We start from the raw sequence: 13,371 nt of genomic DNA, 5'->3' as shown, positions 1-13,371 counted from the left end.
GGCCCTTACATTACATTTTTCATTTAAAGCTTAAATGCTGAATGTCAAATTAGGTCCTTATTTTGTTTGTTTCTGTTTTGCTTTTGTTTTTTGTTTTGTTTTTGTTTTGGGGTTTGTTTGTTTGTTTGTTTGTTTGTTTTTTTCCCCTACCTACTTCAGCATAATCTGTAAAGCTCAACTTTAAACACACCATACAGTGTATATACCAAAATCCACTCATTTCAATTTGAAATGTCAGAGTTGCAGCATGATCTAATCTTTTGATACCAAGTAAACCATATGTGTGGTATTTGGCCATAAAAGGGCAATAAAATCTTTGAAAAGGCATGGTAATAGTAATTTTCAATTTGAGCATCTGAGAGGAATTTGTACACAAAACTTTATTATCATCGCAACATTCAATGTCAAAATTGAAAATGATTATGATGGAAAAGATAACAAGAATGATAGCAATGGCAATAGGAATAATAGTAATGATTGATTAATATATAATCATATACATAATATGACGGAAATAATGATGACTACAGATACCGAGAAATTACAGCCAGCACCATCTATATTTTCATAACAATACAGGATGACCACTGAATGATTATTCAATGAATTCATAGACTGTTCATTCGACATGACAGCAAAATATTTTCAACAGCAGAATAGTTTTGGATGGAATGAGACAACGAATGAGTGCTTTTACTGAGCAGGCAATTCATTTTTTGGACCAATTTGTTCTAGGAAAAGCAGAGTTCTGTGATATGGTAGTCTGCCAGACAGGACAGTACCACTTCCCTTACCACACTCACAGCTCTTCGAATTTGATATGCAGTGCTTGCCTCAATTCTTCTGACACTAATAATATGCCATATAAGTGCAGACCGGCAGTGCGGAACACTATGTATATAGGAGTGCCGGAAACTGAGACAGGTGCAGAGATTTGTATGTGCTTGGTAACATTTGGTAATGATATATAGGCTGTATATGGTAGCATAAACTGGGACTACCTCAGCAACTTGTGCAAAAGTGCAAAAATGTGCATAAAATACATACAGGTGATGGAAACTGCACACATACATATTGTATACACACAAAAACAAAACAAAGAAACAACAACAGGGTTGACCTATTGGCCTGAATTCACAAAGGTGGTACAAATGAAACCATGGTTTAAACCGTGGACAAAAACCATGGAGCGCCAAGTGTCGCATATAATATTTCGTTACGAAATCAGTCATTTCGTCGATGACATGATTATTTGCTAACAAAATGACAACATTTTGTAACTAAATAAACATTTCGTCCACGAAATAATAATTTCGTTAACGAAACGGTCATTTTGTCGATGAAATGACCAATTTCGTAACGAAATATTCCATGCGACACTTGGCGCTCCATGGTTTTTGTCCATGGTTGAAACCATGGTTTCATTTGTACCACCTTCGTGAATTCGGGCCAAAATGTTTCATCTAATGCAAGCAAACACAGAGACCACAACAAAAAACTTGAAATGGGTGCAAACGAAGAAACGATGCAGACAAGAACAGTTAGGACAGACACTTTTTTTAGCATGGATTGAGTTAAGCAGCAGGTTTGTAATGCACAAAACTGTAGGAGCTTGTTTAGATTGCTGTGCATCTCTACCAATCAGGATCTTTTTCAAAGAGTGTCGGGGTTAGGGCTTTTGCTTTTTTTTTTTTTTATTGCAAGTTCAAATTTAAGTGAGGCAAATTGATTGAAAGCCGAATAAATAATAATGATAACAATAATGATAATAATAATAATAATAATAATAATAATAATAATAATAATAATAATAATAATAATAATAGTAATAATAATAATAATAATAATACCAATACCAATAATAATAACAATAATAAAATAAGTATAAGATGACAACCCAATCATGTGACCAAGCAGCTATTCTAAATGTGCCAATAAGAAGCAACCAGGGATACCAATTAATATTCAAATAGTCACACTGGGTGATAAAATTCTTCATAATTATGTGCTGATGATATTCACCAAAAAAAAAAAGAAGGAAACCTGTTGAAATGATCTCTTTTATTGCTAGAAACATTTCTATTCACTGAACAGGAATTACACTTATGCATGGAAATACAACTTCACGACTTTTAGATTTTCTTTTTGACCATCAGGATTTTCTTGTTTTGTTTCGTGCTATTTGAAAGAACAGCCTTTAGAACTCAGAATACATTCTGTAACAATCCCATCACTGTCTAAACAATGTTAGTCATATCAAAGGCAACCACATCACAACTTCAATTACATTGAAACAGAAAGCTTCAAAGGAACAGGTGGCTTAATAGACTGGTTAATGAGACTAGGATACAATTAGGTTATGAAGTCATGTATTGAACAGACACACCAGGTAACATCCCCTCAATTTAGCTAGTCTTATAAAACAGACCATCTACTTGCATCAATTATGTAAGATTTACAAGAGGAGTCTTTGCAAGAAGCAATGGAACAATTCACTTTTTGAAATGGCAAATGACTTCTTTTTTTTTATAAGCAGAATTGTTACATCATCTACAAATTTCACTACCCACTCACAGAGAAGCACATAACATTTCAATGTAAGTATAATCTATTTGAGGATCTCTTCCTGGCAATGTGTAAGAGTTTGCCTTATACAGTTATTACTTTTTGTTTAATCTCACTGAAAAAATAGTAGGCCCAGGGAAGTTATTGAATATAATTTCATGCAGCAATAGGAGATTAGTAACACCTTTCACCTTATTCACAGGGAATATCACAGCATGAACACTTATAAATAGACTAATTCAGTCACTAAAATATTGCAAAAGCAGTCACACGGCATACTACAAAGTTCCTTTACCTCCGTCTCCCCATCATAAAACATTATGTTAGAGATGTGGTGAACACTCGGCTATATCCGCGGCCCAACAGCCAAATCAGCATCCACGCTTCTGTCGCGATCCTTGTCTACAGCGGCTGCGAGTGTATAAAGCAAAGCTAGTTTGGTAACCTCAATCAAAAAGGAAACACCACATAGGATGTTACAAGGGTCACTTTTTGAAAAAGTGGTTGATTGACACACACAGAAAGGACTACAACAAATTGCTGTCATAGAGTATATAATATTTAGGGGGGGGGGGTTTAATATACATATATTTCCAGATTTTCATATTACGAACCAACCTGTCATCACATCAAATTCAGGTACTTCATAGACTACAATGGAAAAAAAAAGCCAACACAAATAAATGCAGCCATTTAAGTCCAGAAACTCATCATAACTTTTCTAATCATATAACATCATAATTTAAGTATTAACTCAAGAATTAATGTTGAATTCTGGTACTCTACATGCATACAATAGTTAACACAGGGTGGCAACAGAGTTCTGTAAATACTTAAAATCAAATCAAAGATTTTGAAGAGAATGGTTTACCTTTGTGATAATACATAATTATGTAAAGCAAATACCATTCAGTTACTCTTTTCCTTATCACTAAAATATTTCCAAGTGATTGCTCATAATAAAGTCTTTTCAGATAATTTTTGTGAAATGATTTTTTCGCTTCCAGGCACAGTTGTCCTGAGAAACACTCTGCAAAACACAACAAAAAACAAACTGTCTGAACAGTGAAAATTTAGGAAAACTAATCTGTGATGTCGCAAAATATGCTGACAAATAATTCTGCCTCTGACTTCTACATAAAGATATCCTTTTACTACAAAGCAGAGCTTTGTGGCAAGAAGATGGTATGAAACATAGTCAAACGGAGAATTTGCATCATTGCATTATTACACTTACCCGACTCATACACAGCCACAACACACACACACAATTGGTCATTTAAAAAACAACAACAACAACAACTTCCTAATGACTAACAAATCGAGGTGACATTTAGATAGTTCTGAGATTTCCACACCACCGGACGTGATTGTCAATACATGTCAATACAATATAGGAGAGGCAGATTTCCTGAGCTGGGAAGTAAAGCCTTTTTTGTGACCTTCATGTTGCTTCACACACAGGCCATCAATGAATATAACGGTAATGGATAGGCAATGGGGTATAGGTATAACGGACAATAGATCGGTGTTGCACACACCATGGGAACAGTTGAGGGTATGGTCGAATTTTGTCATATATACAATAAAGGATTTTTTCATCGAAAGAAAATGGAGCAATGAGATTTCTGGGTAGTATAACTAAATGCATCATAATTTACTAGTATACTTGGCCATTTTAGATTGAACCTGTGACCTAGATCCCTACTTTGGTACACCACTACATGACACATCAAACAACAATGAATCATCCGCAAACATGAAGTCCACATGGTATAAAAACAAAACAGATAAAGTGCATGGAGTAGTTCTATAAGGAAATAAGAATAAATCTGATACATGGAGGCAAACAAAGCTACTTACACTAAACAGGAGTCAAATCTGAAATACCTGGATACTGCTGTCATTAAAAAAAGTCACTCAAATCAACAACAGCTCACACAGAATCATAGCGCTCCTCCCTTTTGACTCAATATAATGCACATACATGTAAACCTATGATCCACTGGGGGTATGTAAGTCAATGCAATGTAATAATCTTCAGGGAGTTTTTTCAGGGAAAGTCAAGTCCAACTGCATCCACCTGTTAGTATGACTATCCCCACCACAAACAGGTGATATACTCCCTCACGTGTATGGGCTCACCGCTGAAGTCACTTAATTCCAACAACAATCAACAAAGTCCCTGGCTGTAGCGGCACACACAGGGTATGGTAATTCCTCAACCCGACAATGGGCTACAATTGAACTGTCCCCACACTAAAAACCCCGCGACTCACTCACAGCCAGTGCACATCTGTGAGCTCTGGACCCACTTCTTCTCAACACACTGACACAAAAAAAAAATGATAGTAATAATAAAAACACTGGATTCCGGCTTTCTACTCATGCACAACAGGTCTCAGGGGCAAGCACTTGTAAAGCCAATAATGCCAACCGATCGTGGAATCACACTCCCAACAATTAAGTGCCCTGGCATTTGACAACATAATTCTCCCTCTTGCTACCTTTTTTTTCCCCTGCTGCACAGTCTCTAAATTTGTTTGTATTTTGTCCGTCCACACATTAAATGCAGTAACTTCCTGGTTTACAGAGCATGCCAGCTGGGCTGTGACTTGCCAAAAATTATGGGGTATGCATGCTCTTGTAGGCAGATTTGATTTTATTTTCTTTCACACTGCAATTCTAAATCTGGTATAAAGGGAATGGGGGGGGGGGGACCTTGCCAAGTCCTTCCTTGGGGTTTCTTCTGATTGGTCAAGACATCCTACAGTCTCTTTCACATGACATCCACAGTCTAACCTCAGTTACCATGGCCATTACTTTTGCGGATCTCTCTAGAGATGACGTACGGAAATGGGTTGTCACCCAATCACCTGATTGTGTTTGTGTTTTCATGTGTTCTCAGCACAAAATCATACCAAAATCAAGCCCATAATAGTAATTCTCTCGCAAATACTGAAGGTTGAGATGTACATGCTGATCATCATGTCAGGAAATACAAAATACATCACCCACACATATTGTCGCTAGAAGGAAAAGCATGCCACTGGTTTGACCATCTGATCAGGGAGATAGACGAGAAAGACATCTTAGGTTTGGCCATCTCTACGAGTCCGTACACTCAACAAAGTATACCGACATGCAAAAAGGGGATTTTTTTTCTCATATCATTCCAATGCAATTCCATATCATGTGAGTTACAACATATGCAAATTACCATGTAAATAATCAATGCAATAAAAATATGATCACTGCCTTAGTAAAACAACCTGCTTTAAATAAAGTATCATACTTGAGCATATCTTGTATATCCGGCCTTATCATTTATCATGTCAGATGGCTGCCCATCACCACATGGCCAGATAACGAAGGTTGGACTTCATGTATTTTGATTTGTGAATTGTGATGATAAAGTACATGTAACAACATGTGACATTCCACTTCAACAGTATGTTAAAGCCGAGGGCAAGCAAATAGGTGTACCATACCCATGTTTGTATGTAGGAGGTTGTATTATGATATTTACCAGTACTGGCTTTGCATGAACAGGCTAACAAAGATCTTACAATAAGAGATAAATTTCCATGTCAGAACTGAAGTTCAATTGAAATTCATCTCATTGACAATGTGACAAATGATATGACACCTTTGACTGTTTAGATGTTTTTTACTCATTTGCTTTCTTATTCACGTATGAAATCTGGTGGATGATGATATGGAATAGTTCTTTTGGTGGTCCACTCTTAAATCTTTTCCAGGGCCCCCAATGATCTTACAATAATGAACAAAAGGAAGACAAAAAAAATAATTTTCTTGGCTTTACAACAAGTGTGATATTGACTCCCTCTTCCTGTTGGGTGGTTGATACTAAACAAGAAGTGAGAGTGAGATAATACAAGGGAGAATCCAAATGACAGTATGCAAGTTTCACTGATTAATGTGTTCTTCTAGTATTTCTGCATTCACTGAATCCATATTATATGTTTGGGGGTGATATCTGCCACAGAATTATATAAGGAGGCTCCCTTTTGGCTTGTACATACAAATATGTCAAGCTCTGATCAGGTGAAGGTATTCGATATTTAATCATTTTCCTTTTCCTCTAAAGTGTGAAATTTGTGCATCTATTACACACAATCCTGAAGCTCAAACGTATGTAACAAAGAAGCACTGCTTTTGTACATTATGTATGTGTACCAAACAGCTATGTCAAAAAGTTATAACATACATGATTGTATTCAGGAAAATACTATTAATAATACTACTGATGAAAAAAATTATGAATATCATCATTTTGTTTTTATTGCCAATATCATAATTTTCTATGATTATTGTTAGCAATAATACAACAGTGCTAACAGAAGTATAATAGCAATATATTTATGAAAAACTATGATTTCTATAATCTCAATACAAGAATCAATAGACTTACCAGACAGTGAAATATTCCATCAAAGTTGATAAGTGTGTAAGCCACTAACATAATTAATGCAACTGCTTCTTGGCAACTTCAAAGACACAAATGGCTAGTTGCTTTGCTGCTGTTACAGTACAGTATCATGGGATGTCTCATCAGATGTTTTGATAATAATCTGGTATCATTCACATCATGGGTCCCCCGCATTTGCCTTTTCTTCATCATTTTTCTCAATCTTTTTTCTTTCTTTATTTCATGCTGCATGTCACCCCTCCCAGCTATCCCAATCTCTGATTCTTTTATCAGTTTTCATTGGTATTAAATGACTGCCTTCTTTAGTTTGGGATGATGTCTGATAGCATCAATGCTACAGAGTATCTGTTATCACTCAACGTCACTCTCCTGAATTTGCCATGGTTATCCTTAAGAGTCATTGGATAGTGTGGTCATTATGTACTTGGCACAGACACAGCATTCACTCATATTTCTCCAAAGGGCCGACCACCAGAACGTGTTATAAACAAACCTAAATCCAAAAGAGGAAGTGGAAAGATCGATATCAACATTTGTGAATAGGGACTTCTTTTTATTTGTTCAGCAGAACATAATAAAAGTGCTTTAGAAAACATATTCATTCGTATGCTCAGGCTGAAAGCCTTTTGCAGCATTTCCAAATAAGGGCACACATGAGAGTTGTGGGGGGTCCTCCTGAGGAAAGTAATACTTTGTATGAAACAAAACCAGTAGATGAAGATACAAATGTTGAATTAGCTGCAATACTTAACATCATCACCACTAGCATCACAAAAATGGCAAAACTAGCAGCAATGTAGGGCAAGCAATAAATTCTCTGAATGTTAGTGAATCACTGAGAGATAGATAGATAGAAAGATAGATATATATATATAAATATATATATATAGATAGATAGATAGATAGATAGATAGATAGATAGATAGATAGATAGATAGATAGAGGGAGGGAGAGAGAGAGACTCTGTCACATCAATTTGATCTCATCCGAAACAACTACTGGTCACTTTTTTCTTTTTACCTTTTTGTTTTTTGCAGGAACAATGTGCCAAAAGAAAACACCATGCATTTTCATTCTAAGATTAAACCAAAAAAATCAATGCATGCCCCAGTCATGAAATAATAGGGACTTTTTGATTTCACGTCCTGGACATGAACGATGAGGTATATGATGTCATTTAAAGGAACTGCACAAGCTCCAGATTCTTCCGCACATCCACTGCCAGAATCAAGAACGTGTCTTCCAAAGACTTTGTGTCTCCCTAGATTCAGGACATGAATGACATCATCGCTTTAACCCGTTGAAGACGAGTCCCAAGTACACTCGAGCAGGTGTCTATGGGAAATGCGTGTTGAAGCAAAATCAAACCGTCCTCAACGGGTTAATTGTGCACCAGTAATTGTCAGCCCGCAGGAGGGGATGGGGCCATGATGTCATAATAGTACATCGGGAACGACGTGCACTGAAAATCGAAATGGGTGACGACACTGCAGATGTAACGAGTGGACTGCAGCCATTTGGAACCGCGCTTGTATGAGAAAGGCGTCCTCGTCCACACAATCGAAAAGTCCCTACTACTGATGGAAATCAACTGCATCCCTACACGCACAGTTTTAGCATTGCTCCTTTTCTTCAGCCTAGAAACCAGAAGCTGACTTCAAAGTTTCAAGCTCTCTCATACCACTCAAAAAAGAAAAGAAAGAGGAAAAAAGAAGAAAACACAACAAAATGGAGAGACAAGGAAAGAACAGAGAGAGTATGTTCACCAATATACTTAAAGTCACCCCTGACAACTTGATGCTGCCATTGATGCAATTACACAACCAACGGTCAGCTACTGTCCACACATCCACTCCTGCCAAAAATTATAATCTGGGATGAGCTCAGGATCGACACACTGGCATATAAAGGGATGACAGGCAGGGTCCGGACAGCCAGCTCTTGAAGCTGCTCTTCAAACACTTCAATTTGGCATCGATTCTCACTTCCACTCTCCAATACCCAGCTCTCACTTTCACCATATCAACTTACTCGACAGTTGTGCATAGAAACGTGTAACTGCATTAAAGTGTATCCAAAGCAGTGCATATATTTATATCATGTATTAGATAGCAATGAATGGAATACCAGGGGGATACTGGCCCTAACAGGAGCAATTTCAATTTCAATTTCAATTTTGATTCATTCTCTTCTTCCACAGAACATAAAAGAGAGAGAAAAATCACATTTAATGATCTTGAGTACATACAAGTTGGACTGCACCATGAAAATTAGAGGTAATCATGAATTCAAAGCATACATAATATGTAGTTGACAAATAAACCTTGTTACCTGTTATGTACATTATCCATGCTCTGAGAAAAAAAAAAATGGAGGAGTCCACTAAAAATCAAACCCATATAAATTGTGGACAACTCATATTTCTTGGTACGTGTATTCCATGACATAAAGCCATCCAATATTATCATTATTATTCCCATTGAATCATTATCTACAAAAGGCATAAACAGTTGTAAAAAGAAAGAAACAGTAACTAGAATTTGAAGTATACTCTGCGCTGTAAAAGTTGTGACTTGTACTTGCAGCAAGAGTTTGTGCACTTGTAATGCAGAAGGTGCTGAGCACGTAGCAAGCATACGCATATTTGTGCAACATACAAGACAAATGCAGTGTATTATTGCAAGGCCATTCATTACCATATCCTATGAGGAATTAGATATGTTTCACTGAATATACTCTGATATTGCAAAGGCAAATGAAGAGGAAAAAAATATGCATTTTTGAGGTGATACTGCCATGTTTTCTTTTATATAATAATAGTACATGATATTAGAAAAATAATTGGCAGCAGACAAAAATACAAAATGGGGCCTTTGCAAGACTAAAGGTAGACAAGGATAATTGTTTCTCATGGACCTAAGACAAAATCTTTACCACATGTCACTTTCCATGCTACATTCAGTAGGGAAAAAAACCCAGAAATTTCAAAAATGTATCACATTCGACAACAGCTGAGGATTTATGCAGGCAATACTTTCATCATCCCTGTATACCTCATAAGAAACAAAATGACTTGTACACAACCATGCTTAGCATCGGAAACCAAGAAACAAACCAAAGGCAGAAAATTGCAAAAGCACAAAAACACCTTGCTCAATACTTGCTTTTGATTGGTACATGTACATGTAACATGTTGAGTGAAAGCAGGGAGGTGAGACAAAAGTAATTACAAAGGCATAGATTATTTCTGCTTTAACGAATAGACATTCAAGTCACAGTTCTGTAGTTTCTCTTTCAATTCAACAGTCACTACCAATGAAGTGGCTTTGCAGCACCATGACCTCTGCCTGACTGACTTGGCTATGAAATATATAAACTGTGATAAACAGTGTTTGAAAACAATTATAAATGGACAAGCAAGAAGGGAATTGTGGGATAGCTGCCAAAGCTAGTTGGATAGATCTACAGAAACAGATTCTGAGGGACTACAAAAATCTTAATGTGGGAAGGAGGATGGAGGAAGGGGCAGGGGTCAGATCAAGACCAAAATAGATCAACTAATCCATAGGGTTGCTAATGCATGTAGGTTTATCTGGGGTAACACTTAAACAAGGAAAAGTAGAAATTACGCGGTGCGTAATATATGTCCCCGCCGGAAGTAGCATTTAGTAGCACAATGTACAATATAGGTAAAAAGATCAAGGTCAAAGGTCAAAGAAGTCAAAGGTCAAAATTTTGAAGCCCTCACCTAGTGCCATCACATAAGGCAAACGGAATCGAAATCGGGTTAGAAATGGGGAAGGAGTAGCATTTTGTAGCCAATGTACAATGTAGGTAAAAACTCAAGGTCAAAGGTCAAAGAAGTCAAAGGTCATAATTCTGTGTAGAAGTTTTGAAGCCCTCACCTAGTGCCATCACATAAAGCAAACAGAATCGAAATCGGGTTAGAAATGGCGAAGGAGTAGCATTTGGTAGTAATATGTACAATACAGGTCAAAAATCAAGGTCAGAGGTCAAAGAAGTCAAAGGTCAAAATTCTGTGTAGAAGTTTTGAAGCCCTCACCTAGTGCCATCACTTAAAGCAAACGGAATTGAAATCGGGTTACAAATGGCGAAGGAGTAGCATTTTGTAGCAAAATGTACAATATAGGTCAAAGGTCAAGGTCAAAGGTCACAACTGAAATTCTGTATAGAAGTTTCAAAGCTCTCATGTAGTGCTATCATATAAAGCAAACAGAATCAAAATCGGGTTAGAAATGGCGAAGGAGTAGCATTTTGAACATTTTGATCACACACGGACGCACGCACGGACGGACGCACGGACGGACGGACGGACGGACACACGGACACACAGACACACACACGTACGGAGCCCGTTTCATAGTCCCCTGCTCGAACTCGTTCGGCGGGGACAAATATCCATAATTGTATACTGGAGATAGATACACACACAAATCCCCTCCCCCCACATACACTGGAGCAAAGATATAATCATACAGGGGAAGTATTTTCTTCACACATCAAAGGGTGAGTACAGTTCTGGTTGAGGTGGGGATTTAGCTTTTAACGTTTTGCGAGATATTCAGAAACCACTCTATGAGATGTCAAAGAGCATGCAATTCTCAGGGGTATCAAAAGTTTATCTGATGAAAATTGATTTTGAAATGGCTTTATTTTATTATTATCACTTTTTTGAATATCTCACCATTTGAAAACCAATTTTCATCAAATAAACATTGAATCCTTCTTAACATTGCATGCTCTTTCATATTTCATTATGAGGTTTCTCATTATCTCACTGAGGAATGTTCAAAATATGAATCCCCACCTCAACCAGTACTGTACAGTCCCTTTAAAGGGGATGGTTAACTGATCAGTGGGAATCAATGGGAATGCTGGGGGATGATTGTTCCAATCCTTGTGGGATTCATTTAAGAGCACATTACTTGAATATGAGACCATTTTGAAGCACATAATTTTCACACAACAATAGATATATAATGTACTCTTAAATGAATCCCACAAGGACTGGAACAATTATCCCCCAGCATTCCCATTGATTCCCACTGATCAGTTACTAGCCATCCCATGTTTTTGTCTGAGTGATGAACACTGGTTTTTTGTGGGTTTTTTTTTAATCATTAAATCAATGATATTGATAAGCTTTTAACATTTTGTAAGATATTCAGATACCACTCTATGAGATGTCAAAGAGCATGCAATTCTCAGGGGCATCAAAAGTTTATTTGATGAAAATCTGAGATATCCAAAAACAAGGTGAAACAAAGAGATCCTAATAAAGGTGTGGCATGTCGCCTTTTATCATCATTTTTTTGGATATCTCAGCTATTTGAAAACGAGTTTGCATCAAAACAATGTTGAATCCTTCTTAAAATTACATGCTCTTTCATATTTCATACGAGGTATCTCATCATCTCACTTAGGAATGTTATAAACCTGAATCCCCACCTCACCAGTACTGTACAGTCCCTTTAAAGCAGCAGGTCATTAAACACTTGCATGATATTATACACAGGTCAAAACAAGAATATATCAGATGTCACACTGTGAGCTCACATGGTATGCTTTGCTTGTGTACACCTATAACAGGCTGCTTTACTCTTGATCCATAATACATGTATGAAGAATTCCTCCAGATCCTATTAAACACACCAGCACACATGAACATACACTGCACAGTGTAATCCTGTTATAACAAAAGTGGTTATAAATTATAATGAGATTATTTGTTACAATGAAAGAAAAATTTAGGTCCCCAAATTATCATGTATATCTCTTACACTTAATTCTTCAGTTATAACAGGGAGGCCACCTCCCTGGTTATAACAATATTTTGATATGATGAAAGAAAACTGCTGGTCCTGAGGACTATGTTATATAATCATAGCAAAAGTTCACTGTAAATACCGCACACACAAACACACACACACACACACAGCTACAAAAAAAAAAAAACCAAAAAAAAACAACAACCCAGCAACAATAACAAAACCCAAAGCACCCGAGAATGATTCACCTTCAATTTCATTTTATCAAAAATAGCTTTCTAAATCTTTAAGTATCTAATGTCTGGTACTCAAAATGATATGTGAACAAAGAAAAAAAAAAAGAGAGAATATTTTGCAAGAAAGTGACACAAAAGTGACACCTTGCAAGTCATGACGAGGAGAAATACATACAGATGGGATGACCACAAAGTCACATGACCATATCATGACTAACTACTGTTAAGCACCCATGGCTTGCTGTGTAAACATTCAGATGATGTACAACTCTGTACTCGTCTTAAACTCCTGTCAAATTTTCATTTCTCAGTACCAGCTGCAAGCACT

The sequence above is a fragment of the Diadema setosum genome, chromosome 5 (assembly GCF_964275005.1).
Source record: "Diadema setosum chromosome 5, eeDiaSeto1, whole genome shotgun sequence".
Taxonomy (NCBI): Eukaryota; Metazoa; Echinodermata; class Echinoidea; order Diadematoida; family Diadematidae; genus Diadema; species Diadema setosum.
The sequence above is the reverse complement of the archived record's forward strand: the minus strand, read 5'-3'. Positions refer to the sequence as shown.